Raw genomic sequence first — 13662 nt, 5'->3', positions numbered from 1 at the left:
TTTCTGTGGCTTCGCTATTCTTAGCACTGTGGTGGAAAGTTATGGGTTGGGTTTAGCTAAGTGTACGATTGTACGTTAGGGTTAGGGGTGGGTCAATTGAGTTAGGGTGCATGTCAGGCATGTGTGCGATAGTGACAAACTTTAGGGTTAGGGGCAGTTTAAGTGAGTTAGGTTTAGGGCGCAGGTTAGGTGAGTGTGCGATAGTGACGGACTTTAGGGTTTGGGTTAAGGTAAGTGGGGTAGACAGTAGTGTATGTTTAGTTTAGTGTAGCGTTAGATGTAGGAATTTAAGTGTATGTGTGTGGTTGCCATTTGTTTGATATGCTTGTATTGTGTGTGTGTGTGTGTGTGTGTTTCGGAGCAGCAAATTTTTTCCATGGGAAAAAATTAGCTGTTCTGAATGTTCGATATTTTCATATTTAGATGTTTTGGGGCCGATGAAATAACGTTCGCTATTTTCATCTTTTGATAAACAAACAAGAGGAAGTGTATAAGTATTTGAGAATTGATATAGGATCAACAATAAAACATGAACAAATGCAAGTAAAACTTAGTAAGGAATATTTTAGAAAACTTAAATTAACCCTGAAAATGGCGTTATCTAGAAACAAAATTCAAGATAGAAACCAATTTGCTCTTCCTGTCCTAACTTACAGTTGATTAGACAGGAAACCAGGAAGGATGCTTCATACTTATCAAATGATTTATAAAAATCAGTGCATAACAAGATTATATATATATTCCCCGTTTCGAAGGAGTTATTGGCCTCCTTCAAATTGATTGCATGTATAGATCTACAATCATGGGACTGCATACATATCTGCTGACCTCACAAGACCCAAACATAGAGAAAGTTTTGAATCATGAGGAGAGTAAATCTAAGATGACCTCCCTTCTTAGTGTAGCAGAAATGGAAATCAAACCAGAAGTAGATAAAAATCAGGCAGCAACTTAATGTGGCAAAAAAACGAAAGAATATAAGCTGAAGGATCAGATGAGAAGACAAGAAATGTGGAAAATGCATAAATGTAGTTGCAAATATACAAAACTCCTGGAAGAGCCTCATGTCGATCAGGATCGAATGCAGGAATGGTTAAGGAGAGGCGAATTCAAACCAAAAAATGAAATTGGCAGCCCATGATAGTAGGCTACATAGACGTTGGTTTACTAAGTCCATTGAACATGTGGGAGAAACAGACAAATGTAAGCTTTGTAAAAGAGAATTGGAAACTGTTGCACACCTTGTTGCTAGCTGTGATATACTAATGGCAGAATGGACTATATACTGAAAGGCAAGCCTGTTGTACTAGGGATTGTGCAAACATCGTAATATTGAAGTAGCTGAAAAACACTGGAAACATGAGCTACAAAAGCATCATAGAAAATGAAGTCTATGTGTCATATGGGATCACATATTACAAACAGTTAAAAAGATAGATGCGAGAAAAACAGATATAGTGGCCCATGAATATACGAACAAAAGTAGCATTGATCATTGAAATTGCTACACCCATTGACTACATTGTCTTGCATATAGCGAGACAAAGTCGTAAAATATCAGAATTTGCAGGCAGAAATTAGAGCAATGTGGAAGAAAGATACCCAGACAGTTCCAGTAGTGGTAGGAGCAACGGGTTTCATAAAAAAGAATCTACAATTATATATGTTACCAATACATGCAACTCTGTACAAATTGCTGAGAGAGTCATTACTGGGCACATTGCAGGTGCTGCAAAGAGCACTGAAACAATACTAATTTCATGAACTTTAATCATACTTTGACTTAAGAATGGGGTCCGTTCCTGTCATGGTATCAGAAACCCAAAAGATTTGGAGAAATTAAAAAAAAATGTTATATCCATAAAGTAGCAGAAAGGTATTCTAAGAACTAAACCAACACAGGAATGGAGAAAGAGAGATTCTGCCAATAGGGATGACTGCAATTAGAGATACTGCAATAGCCAAGAGGGAGCTATAATTTATTGGCGAAAACTGGCAAAAGAACCAAGGTATTTGGAGCAAATAGAGAGGGAAGGGAAACAGAATGGAAAGAGACCAAGAATTTATTTGGACTGCAGGCTAGAGATTGCATTTCCTATCAAGGATTGTTATCAGAGTATAGGCAAAAAGAGAGAAACGGGGGGAATCCTAAGCAATATACCAGCACTGGTAGAGTTTTTAGTGGAATATAGAACAGCAGCTGCTGTTAAAAAAAGCAATAATTAGTAGGCCGTACAAAATATTGCATAATAACTGTAAGAATCAATGCGAGGAGTTAAGGGATTGGGAAGAGAGATTGGATAAGCAATTCACAAAGAAACAATGAGGGGATATATGTATGTCTCCCAGATATGCCACAAAGTCTAGAAGATTTAGGATCTTGGCTTGAAAGTATTTACATAGGGATTTTAATAACCCAAGTAGACTCAAGAATTTTTCCTCAAGTAGACAGCAAATACTGGAGGTGTGATGGGGAAGGAGGAGGTAAATTGGGAACATCCTTGCTGGGAGTGTAACGAGATGCCAGACTTTAAAGATTCAGTGCATATTACACTGTCAGAGATACTGGCTGAGCAAACCGGTGTAACCAAGGAAATGATTTTTGAGCTATGATCATACCTCTCAACCTCTTAGAGCAAAAAATCTGGACAAAGCCTAACATGATGGGGGCACAAATAGGGACAGATTTTAAATATTGCTCTTACAAACTTAGAAAGTTGATAGAATAATAGGTTTTGCATTAGCATGAATTTTCTGAAGGATGATGATTCTTAAACTCAAATGTTTGTCATTATTTAATGACTAATCCTCAGCTATTTGCCAGAAAGGTACAGATTTTAGGAGGAGCACACCAAAAAAAATAAGGCAAAAATCTGGATATTCTGTGAAAATCTGTACAGTTGAGAGGTATGGCTATGATACAGAAATTCTAATTGCCTAGACATGGTAAGGCCTTGCTGAGTGTAACTATGGTGGCTGCCCAAAAAACAAGTACTAAAAATGGAAATCAAAGTCTAAACCAACTGTACTAGAAGTAGTAAATATAGTAAGAGATAAAACGAGCATAATTGGGATCTTTAGAAAAGGGTAGAAGCAAATTCCATAGAAAAAATGAGAATTATGGGAAGAATACATAGAGGAGGCAAAATTTGAATGAACTATATAATATTTGACAGTGACTGGATAGATTATAAGTGATGTATAATGCTTGTAGCTAAACATATGTCATTATGGTTTGTGATGTATAATGTTTGCAAGTAAAATTGTCAGTATGGTTTGTTTTCGTTTATATAACTGTATGATTGCCTGTGTCATACATGATAATTAAAGATGTTTTTTGTTAAAAAAAAAAAAAAAAAAATCAAGATCCCGCCTCCCTGAGTTATGAGAATCAACAGTCTGTATACCTTTTTTCATTAAAAACAGAATTATGGTAACAATTTTAAAACTGCCAATGACCATTTAGAAATGAGCACTACATTAATTTTGCTAACCAAGATGACAGACTGCTTGTTTATGGCATTCCATATTAGTTCTGCATGCCATGATAGAAGTTTCTAATCAGAACACATCTTATACTTTTCTAACCCTGTCAGGACTTGCAGGAAACAGACTATAATAGATGAACCCTGAGGGACACTGCTTTCATTCTGCTATGATAGCATGTTAGAAAAGAAATGCATACACTAACATTTTCCCTACTCTGTACTTATCAAACTTCACACTAACCTGTTCTGATTCCTGTAGTTATTGTGCAGTACTTTGTATGCAATAGTAATCATCTCCTTTTTAACAGCAGCTTCTGCTCAAATTCAGCTGAAAACTGTACCAGAGCAGGTCTTTCACTTAGAGTTCCCATATCTTTCTCTTTGCCTGTACTCTGAACCCAGATAGGAAAGGCAGCCTGTAGCCTGCAGTCCAAATTATGTTTTGGTCTCTTCCTCTGCTGTTACCTTTCCCCCTCTAGGTATTTGCTCCCAGTACCTTAATTATTTTGCCAGTTTTCTCCAGTAAATTCCGTCCACCCTCTTGCATATTCTATGTACCCCTAATTCTAGTCATCCTTATCTGCAGTATCTCCTTTCTTTATTCTCATGTTGGCTTAGTTCTTGGAATACTTTCTGCTAGTTTAGGAAGATAACATTCTGTAGGACTGTTATTCCCCTTAAAGATCTGCATCCAAAGTCCTGTTCTCCCCTTATTTCTTAAACTTGCCTCCTGCATCATCATAATCTCTTTCTACTTAGAATTATAGCTTTCTGCGTGTGTTATGTAAATGAGTCTTAACTGTGTAGTTGTAAAATAGCCCTTCAAGTCAGATAATCCTAAACCACCTTGTTGTATTGGATGAACTTGTCTCATATGACCCTTGTCCTCTTCCCCTCCCAGATAAATTATCCAGTACAAAATATTATCTGCAAGTAAAGCCATCTTTTCTTGGATTACCATACCAATCGTATCCTTGAATTTTTGAGAGTCCCTTATTCTCTTTGCCACTGGCTATTAATATATTGCAAATAAATGGAAAAGAGGACACCCCTGCCTGGTTCTTCTGTTCATACAACCCTTATCAGGGAGGAATTCTCCCACTTTAATTTTTGCCTCAGACCCCTCATATATCCTCCTAATTAACCTTTTTATTGTGTCAGAGAATACAAATGCTTCTGTTCATCTACTCATAAGACCCAGCTTCCTCTGCATCAAGACCAACCAACAGCATTAGTATTTTCTTACATTCTGCTTCCCTCTAGAGTATCATTGTTTTGTTAAAGTTGTCAAATATGTGCCTCCTCTCCACAAAACCACATTGACCTATATTGATCAATGCTGGAAACATCTTTTCCATTCTTTTAGCTATTATAAACACTTGTAATTGTGGTTTAAAATTGAAATGGGACTTTATGAAACTGGGTATGATGGGTCTACTGTCTTTATGTATTGCCACCACAACTTTTTTCCAGGATGTTGGAGTGTCCCCTCCTTTTAAAATACTGTTATACAAAACTTTCCAGATTATCACTTTCTTCCCCCCTTGAAACTTTCCCGCAGATTGATTATATGCCACCATTTTATCTCTTGCTCTTATTTTAACTGTAAATTATAGAGCCTCATTGGCACACTAAAGTCTTCCATAAATATTAACATTTGTACTTTTTCAAGATTTCCACATTCCTCTACTTCATACAAACTTTCATAAAATTTCCAAAATGTCTTAACCAAAGATCCTATAGAGAGATTATTTTTCTTGTTATAGCCTCCCTAAGTTTGGCAGCAAACCCTTTCCACTTTCTGTTGCCAAAGTCATTGTGCTAAAAGTTTTTGTGCTCTGGAGTTATCAAAAACATTTGCTTAACAGCAGTCTTGTACTCCCTTATTTTGTGTTATGCACCCTGCAGTTGCACCTCTTCTTGCTGTGTGAGACTCCCCTTATTCTTCAATACTTTAACCTTTGTCAGTACCTTTAAATAATTTCTGTTCCTTAACTATATTGCTTTTTTCTTTCTACCCTGTTTTTAAACCCCACTTTCATTTTATCCCACTCACTAACTATAGCATCTGAAAAAAAAATTATCTTCCCTAATAGTTCTCAAATCATTTGCACTACCTAGTCCTTAAATTCCTCTCTTTTTAACAGGTAGATGAGGAGGCACCTGTGCCTCATTTTTACTTTATTACCCAGCATTTTTATCTGGTACATGATCTGAAATTGTTGTTGGATGTGCATTGAAACTGACAATTAAATGCATATGTTCCTGTGAAATTTGATTTGTGCAGTCTAGCCTGGTTATTTTACCTTGGGAATTAATATGCAAATTATCTGAGTTCTTAATGCTGAAGCCATGTCTTCAGTACCAAATATTTTCATACATTTCTTCAGAAATCTCCTACTTTTGTTGAATTTTCCCTTTGAGGTCTCCCCAGATATATCCTCACTGTTGCAAATCAAGTCGCACACTCCACCTATAAATAGTATTCCCTATTATTTCTCCCAAATTTTCTTTAAGCTTCATGATAGCAGTTTTAGGTGGAATATTAATGGCTGCGGAATCCTGCCATATCGGTAGCCCCTTACTATCACAAATCTACAGTTGTTACCTTTCCCCCTCTTCTGTCTTTATTGGCAATCCTCTAGCAATTAGTATATGTACTCCCATTTTTGTTTGTCACTAATATTCTTCTGAATACCCATCCTGAAATCTTTCCTTTATCAAATTCACATGCTCACCTCTTTCCAAATGTGTCTCCTGTAAGACTGCTCTTTACATTCTGCATTTGTTAATATAATTCAATACTGTGGGCACATTCATGTTCCAAAATATGTTTAGTGTACCTATTATAATAAGGAATTATTCCCATCTGTTCTGTATGACAGCTTTTTTAAATGTCTATTTCCAACATTTGCTTTATATGCACCCACTAATGTTTGGCAGGTTGATTCCTTGTACAGTTGCTTCATTGTTATCTCCATTTGACCCTATGACATATTTTACAAGACTTTGCTTTAATAAAAATCCTCAAAAAAAACACACCTCATAGTACCTATTAACTTAAACACACAAAACTATGTACATCTTCAAATAAAAGTTTACTTCTCCTGCTAGGAACAATTGTCCCAAATCAACAGCTGTACACACAGGCATAACTTAACGTAACATTAAGGTTATCCATGCTAAGACACAGGTTATAGTCTGTGAATCACTGACTTTTGTAAAGGAGATAGAAGCAGGAGTGTGGGATCCTTAGAAACGAGAATGACCAAATTACAAAGAAATAAGTTGAATTTTTGTGAACAATATATGAAGAATAATAATGTTAAAAATGAAGAGTGAGTTTTATCAGAAGACAAGAATGGAACACATTTTATGTAATATAGTGAATGATTGTTAAAAAGAAATGTATGTTTCATGAAAATGACATGTTACTATGACTTATTTTTAATGCATCTGTCATTGTTTAAATGTGTGATTTAATAAAGATGTTTTAATAGATTTTATTATGTGAATATGAGGAGTTATAAGAAAGAGATTAGAAGAAGAGGTATGAAAGAAGTGAATTAGATACAGGTGAGGAATTTGAAAAGCAGGAAGTGCCTCCTTTTTAGGAAAAGAAGTAATGTATAAAGATGATAAGTTATTGCAAGTAGAATATGGAAAGGGTGTGATGAAATACAAAGAAGATGAGATAAAAATAGTGGCGCAATATGCAGAAAAGTTATACAAGGAAGAAAAAAATATAAAATGAAGTTCTTTACAGTATAAAACAATTGTATTTTACAATGAATGAAATAAACATGCTAGGAATGATATATGGTAGACAAGGTGTAAATGTTCTCTAGAGGGTAGATGTGTTCTAAGAAATAGTTACTATGTGGTGGAAGAAATTTTGGTTGGTGTACACGAATGTCCACATAATTAATATATTTATATATATATATATATATATATATATATATATATATATATATTTGATTAAGTGTTGACTTTTCCCTCTCATTCATAATATTTTTAATACCTAAATTGCTATATAAAAAGTAATAGTTTTGTTGGGAGGGATGATTAAGAAAAGATAAAAATGAGATGGTGAAGGAAAGGAATGTATAAATTAAAATATGAAAAAAACTGAGTGAAGTTCATGGGACAAGCTGAGAATGGCATAACTAATGGAGGAGAATGCTTTTATTTATCCATGGGAACGGTTAGAAGAGCAGTCAAAATGGCAATAAAGGGAAAGTAACAAAGGCTTGACAGTATTTATAAAACTGATTTTTTTGTGAAGATTACCAGATAACTTGACATATGAAGGCACTAATGAATTGCCGAGAACAAAAAGAAAGGGTATATAATGTCTGTAAAGTGATTGAGTGCATGCATGTATTCTTGAGCTGTAAGATGGTTGAAGGATTCTGGGAAATATTTAAGGATCACTTTATGTTTACAAATTGACATGGATGTGTTATATGGAATACATGAGGGAAAATAAAGGCAGTTGTGGCAGAAGGAGTGGAGGGGTTATGTTAAAAAAAGAGATTTGTAAAAATGTACGTAAATTGTGTAATGTTAATAAATGGGTAACAGTAAGTCCTCCTTTTTTTTTTTTCCGAAGTGCCATTATACCTTTTATATCCACCCATTTCTCACTGCAGTCTTTGCAAATTAATCCAAAAGGAATCAGTCTTTTGATCTTCGAGTATCGATAGTTCAGTAGCATCAGTTGTGAGTAGAAGAAAAAAAAATACCAGCAAACAACATTTAAGTATAAAACAATTATTGCAAATACAGACATACATCTGAATTTGTGATAAGTGGGCTTTTACAAATAGTGCTAAATTAAATCTTCAAGTAGTTTCCTTTTAGTGCTAAAATGTCATGTAAGCTGTTGATCTTGCAAAGATTATACGCAAAGAAATATTGCTGAACATTCATTAGGAAAGTCTCCCTTAGGCATCTTATTTAAGCATTGTACATCAGTGTTTAACTGTTTGTAATGAATGTAATTTAATCCTTGATCTTCTAAAGAATATTTCAGCACGAATAGATTAAAGAAATTAATGTATTTCACTCAGCTGTCTTATTTATGTCTGTCCTTTTCTCCTTCAGATAATCTCAGTTTTATCTTTTCAAAGGCCTTTGGAGTTTGTCCTGACTGTAAATTATGGAACTGTATAAAATGTACAGCTGTGTTGCTTAGGCCCTTATTTTAACTAGCATTTTAAATTCAGTGACTTTAGTCTTGAAACTCAAATTTAATCTATGGAAAATTTGATAACCATACAATACCAGCAGTAATGTGTATTACCATGTCACATTCCTATTAATAGTTCATCAATACAAAAAGGAAAGCTATTGACATTAATGTATGCCCCATATCCTAGCTAACTTCCATATAAAACACCCGTGCATAACAGAGGATGCTAGAGTGCCCAGGCAAGATGGCTGCCTAAGCTCAAAGCTCTAGACAGATCCTGCAGAAATCTGGATAAAAATAATGTTCCCAGGAAGAAAAAGCAGCCGAGAAGAAAATGGCTGCCTTACAGCTGCAAATAAGGTGCCACAACTATGCATTTTGTTTGAAAAGGTAATCACAGTATGCCAAGATGCGAGTTCCTTGAAGTAAGCAGAACAGCAACAAATAGAAGTGGAAAGACTACAAAGGAAGTTGCAAGATCTGGAGGAAAGTAAAGCAGCAACTAAAAATGAGCTGCAGGAGCAGATTCAGAGAATACAGAACCTAAAAAAAAACGTAATAAAACGGCTGAATAGTTGAGAGATGATGTAAGCTGCACAAGAAGGAATAACATCAGAATAATTTGAGAGTGAGCAATTTGTAAACTAATTATTATATGGGAGATTTGTAGTACCAGAAAGTCTAGAAACACTGATGGAGAGGATAAACAAAGTGGGGTGGCAGCAAGTAGTAGAAGAAAGCAAAACCAGGCATGTTTTGGGATGTCTGCATTCCATTGCTATGAAATAATAAGGCAAGCAAAACACTTGTTATCCCATTTGCAGGGATGTTCATAAAGCGCTCTTGAGGATTATTCTGAAACACTATATGAGAAGGAAAACACTAAAGCACTGCTGGAGGTTCATAGAGGTATACAAGGCTAACCCCCACTAGGGCATTTATAAGCCTAGCCGTGCAACCCAAATGTGACTCAACTTTTTATGATTTAGACATTTATATGGGGAGTGATTTTTGGTTATGACATGATTTAGTGGCTGCAGTTGTCACACTGACATAGGTGCCAGATAACGGATGCATTTCTGATTTCTCATCCAGTGGTCCTAGTTGCACTTTAATAGGGCTAGTGAGGCGATGTTTCACATGGATGGGGAGCCTATTACAGAAAATGGTAATTCTCTAACATGCATTTCTCTGTCCAACAAGTCCTATTTATGCCACTGCCAAAATTTGGGTTATTTGATCAGTAGTTCTGTTGCTGTTTGTTTTGCAGATGTGCAGAAGGTTCATCAGAGCAAGATCCAAGGATGCTTTGTAAGCCCAGGCACAGATCACCTATCAGTAGTCTGTAGGTGACGGAGTGTAGAGGCAGAGTTTTGAGGCAGTCTGAGTAGGACATTGTGTTTATGCCCGGTATTCTTTTTGTAAGTAACCTTTGCAGATGTTCCAGTTGCTACATGTGTTTGGGCAGGTACATACTGAATGGGGCATTATACTCTGTGGTGTGTCTAATGAGGGCTGTTATAATGATTTTCCTGGACCTAGATGCTCTTGCTACCGTGGACACATTGGTCAAAGGCTAGGTTACTGTCTACAGGAGTTCCCAGATCCTGACTAGCAAGTCATTTCTTGGGGGCATTTTATCAGTGATTTATTTTCACACAGAGTGGCTGACTTCCCAGAAGGAACTGTAATGGATTTCTTGCCATTGAGTTTTAAACCATGACTTTGGCACCAGTCATTTCTCTGTGTTAGGCAATCAAGTAGGATGTTTGCCTCTTTTGGGGGGGGGGGGGGGGCTTTGACATTGGTTTGACTTCCGAGAAGTAGATAATGAAGAGGAGTTGCCCCAGCATGGAGCCCCAAGGGGCCCCACTAGTACCATCCTATCTACAGAGGTGGTTCTACCCATCCTAACCTCCTGGGTTCTGTCAGTGAGCCAGCACATTATGTATCAGCTTATTTCTAATTCCATAAGTTTATTAATGCCCGCAAGTGGTATTGTATCAGATGCCTTACCCAAATCAAGGTAAGCAGTATGCACCTTTTACCTTCATCCATTGCCTTGGTGACTTTTTCAAAGTTGCCTAACCAGATTCAGTAGGCATAACTTTCCTTTGATAAAGTCAAACTGGGATGGATCCAGTGTCTGGAGGTCTGCATTGTTTTTTGTTGATCATTTTCTTTCCATGGCGTTGCAGATGAGACTAGTCAGACCAGTGGGTCTGTAGTTTCCATAATCTGTTCTTGGTCTTCCCTTATGAAGAGGGGAATGACCATTACAGACCGCTAATGTTCTTAATATTGATCACTGCTGCAGTAACCTTAGCTATATATGGGTTATAGCCTGCCAAGGATATAACATTTGGCCAGCTTCCAAAGCTTCAGGACATCTTCCACATGCCCAAACACTCGATCAGCTCGAGACAAACTGATTAAAAGGTTTGGACACGGAGCCTTCGGAGGTTTACAGCTGGTGAAGAGTATGCTCCTCTGAAGCTTTTGAGGATCAACAGTTGGCTTGTGCTTTCCTTTGCTGGACAGTTAAGTTCCCTTTATGTAAAAATACTTCCATTTTCTTATATTTACTGATGTTTTATTACTTTCCTTTTCAGGAAAGTTATTTTAAAGCTTAGGAGTGTTGTGTTTTAATGCACGATCTTGAAAAGAACCTACTTCTAAATGATGCACTTATGTTATCTGTCATTTTTAAAGTAGTGTAAACTAAATGATCACACAGATTCTGTGGAGAAATTGTGAGTAAGTTTCCATTGTGGGCCTGCCATAGGTTTGAAGGTGCTTCTGTGAACGGGTAGATTTATCTGCATTTGGTGCTTGTCTTCACTGGGAAAGAGGTACCATTTTTTGTTTGACCATAGATCATCGGTCCCATGGTTGGTCCTTCTTCCAGCCAGAAAAAGCTAGCAATTTGTCTCCGCCTCAAGTGAGTGGCTCTGCTGTGGCCATTTGTTGCATTTCAGACCACTTATCTTTTACCCTGAATCCCTGTGGTGTAGTACATATGGACTGTAGGTTAGCCACATCTTCTGCTGCTTTTTGGAGTCCCTTCAGTGGGTAAGGGAGAGACACTCTTGTTATCCCTGGAAGAGGGAACAGGGAATATTTCCCCTGTTATGTCATAATAGTGTGCCGATCCCTGGGTTAGCAATGGCTGCCAATAGCAACATGGTTTGCCTGATTTTTCCTGTCAAAAATAAACAGCCAAACATGTATCTGCTTCTCCTTCAAATTTCTTTGGATAGGAGTAGTTTACTGGGGCTGGCTTAGAGTTTAAATGAGGCTACTGATCCTTCTTGTAGAGTGGTTTCTGGTAAAAGAAAGAAGGCTGCCTCCTTTCCTGAAGAGATTCAAGATTATGAATCTGAACAGGAAGATGCAAGGATGGATTCACGGTTTTGTCCTTAGATTTCTGAATCAGACTCTGAGGAGAGCTCAGTTTCTGATTCTTCATGTGGATGTTCTCTTTCGATGAGACTATTGCTAGAATGTCCCAGTGGGGGAACACTAGTATCCCAGTCCCTCAGAAAATATGAGTTGTTACACAAGGATTTTCCAGAACCTACACCCATTCCTTCTCTGCTGTCTGCTTTACAAGATGTACGTCTTAACTGCCTGCAATTTTCCTGATGGTCAGCCAGCTGTCCCTAAACAATACAGGATGTATAAAGTTCTTCAGTCTTTTAAATTTATGTAAACTATTCTCAAAACCAGATCCAGCAGCTATAGCCTTAGTTGATTCCACTGCTGTTAAGCACTTAGTTAATTCCAATCCTAGTCTTTCTGAGAAGGATGGAAAAAAATTATTGATAGGTATGGGGAAAAGTGTTTAAGATAAGATTCCTTTGTCATTTCACAAGTACAACAAAATTTGTAGCAATCCTCCTAAGGTGCATTCACATGTAATGAACATGAATAAATGAAAGTACAATACATGACAGTACCAGACAATACAATATAATGCAATGCAGTGAACAACTAAGTTATTGCACTATTGCCCATGAAAGAAATAAGGTAAGGTGCACAGGAATGTGAACATATACCTTGTAGTGCAAATGGCTGTTATCTGTACTCTCTGTGAATATTTAGCATTGTTCAATTCTCGTATGGTTCTGGGATAGGAACTGCTAATTCTATTTGTCCAAGATGGAACAGACCTGAACCATCTGCCAGAAGGCAGCAGCTCAAACAGGTGATGTCCAGGGTGAGAAGGATCTTTCAAGGTATCAGTTGCTCTGCTGAGACAGTGAGAGCTGAAGAGTTCCTCCAAAGAGGTCAAGTGAACAGCCAGTGATTTTCTGGGCAGAGTTAATGATAGTGATCCTTTGAAGGGCCTTCCTGTCTTCCCCCAAGCTGTTTGCATACCATGTGAAAATGCAGTATGTCAGCGCAATTTCAATAAAACAGTGGTAAAAAGACATCAGTAGCTTCTCCAAGTTGTTTTTCCCGAGGTTCCTTAGGAAATGGTCACTGCTGTGCCTTCTTGACTGCCTCTGTTGTGTTTATAGACCAAGAGAGATCTTCTGACACATGTTCACCTAGAAACTTGAAGGCAGGAGCCTTTCCACACAGTCTTCGTTGACGTATATTGGGTTATGATCTGCGTTGTGCCTCCAGAAATCTATTATGAGTTCTTTTGTTTTTGCTGAACTTCAGGGCAAGGTTGTTGTCCGTACACCATGCAGCCATTCTTTGAACTGTCTCATCTCCTCCTGAAATAAGTCCAACCACTGTGGTGTCATCCATAAACTTAATGATGGTATTAGAATAAGAGGGGACACAATTGCGGTTGTAAAGAGTATACAGAAGGTGTGACACCAGTATTTAGTGTGAGAGTGGAGGAGAGGTATGGGTTTAGTCTAACCATCTGAGGATGGTTAGTCAAAGAGTCTTTAATCCAAAGACAGGTAGGTTCTGAAAGTCCTAGGCCAGTAAGTTTAGTGACCAGTCTATCCGAGATAC

At 37.2% G+C, this 13662-nt stretch overlaps 1 protein-coding gene across 3 annotated transcripts in view; it reads left to right on the top strand.

The window, feature by feature from the left end:
- Window positions 1–13662, top strand: part of MTUS1 (microtubule associated scaffold protein 1) — a 2531455-nt gene that overhangs the window by 2424354 nt on the left and 93439 nt on the right. The window lies entirely within an intron of this gene.

The sequence above is a fragment of the Protopterus annectens genome, chromosome 2.part1 (genome assembly GCF_019279795.1).
Source record: "Protopterus annectens isolate FY-2018-M chromosome 2.part1, PAN1.0, whole genome shotgun sequence".
Lineage (NCBI taxonomy): Eukaryota > Metazoa > Chordata > Ceratodontiformes > Protopteridae > Protopterus > Protopterus annectens.
The sequence above is the reverse complement of the archived record's forward strand: the minus strand, read 5'-3'. Positions and strand labels throughout refer to the sequence as shown.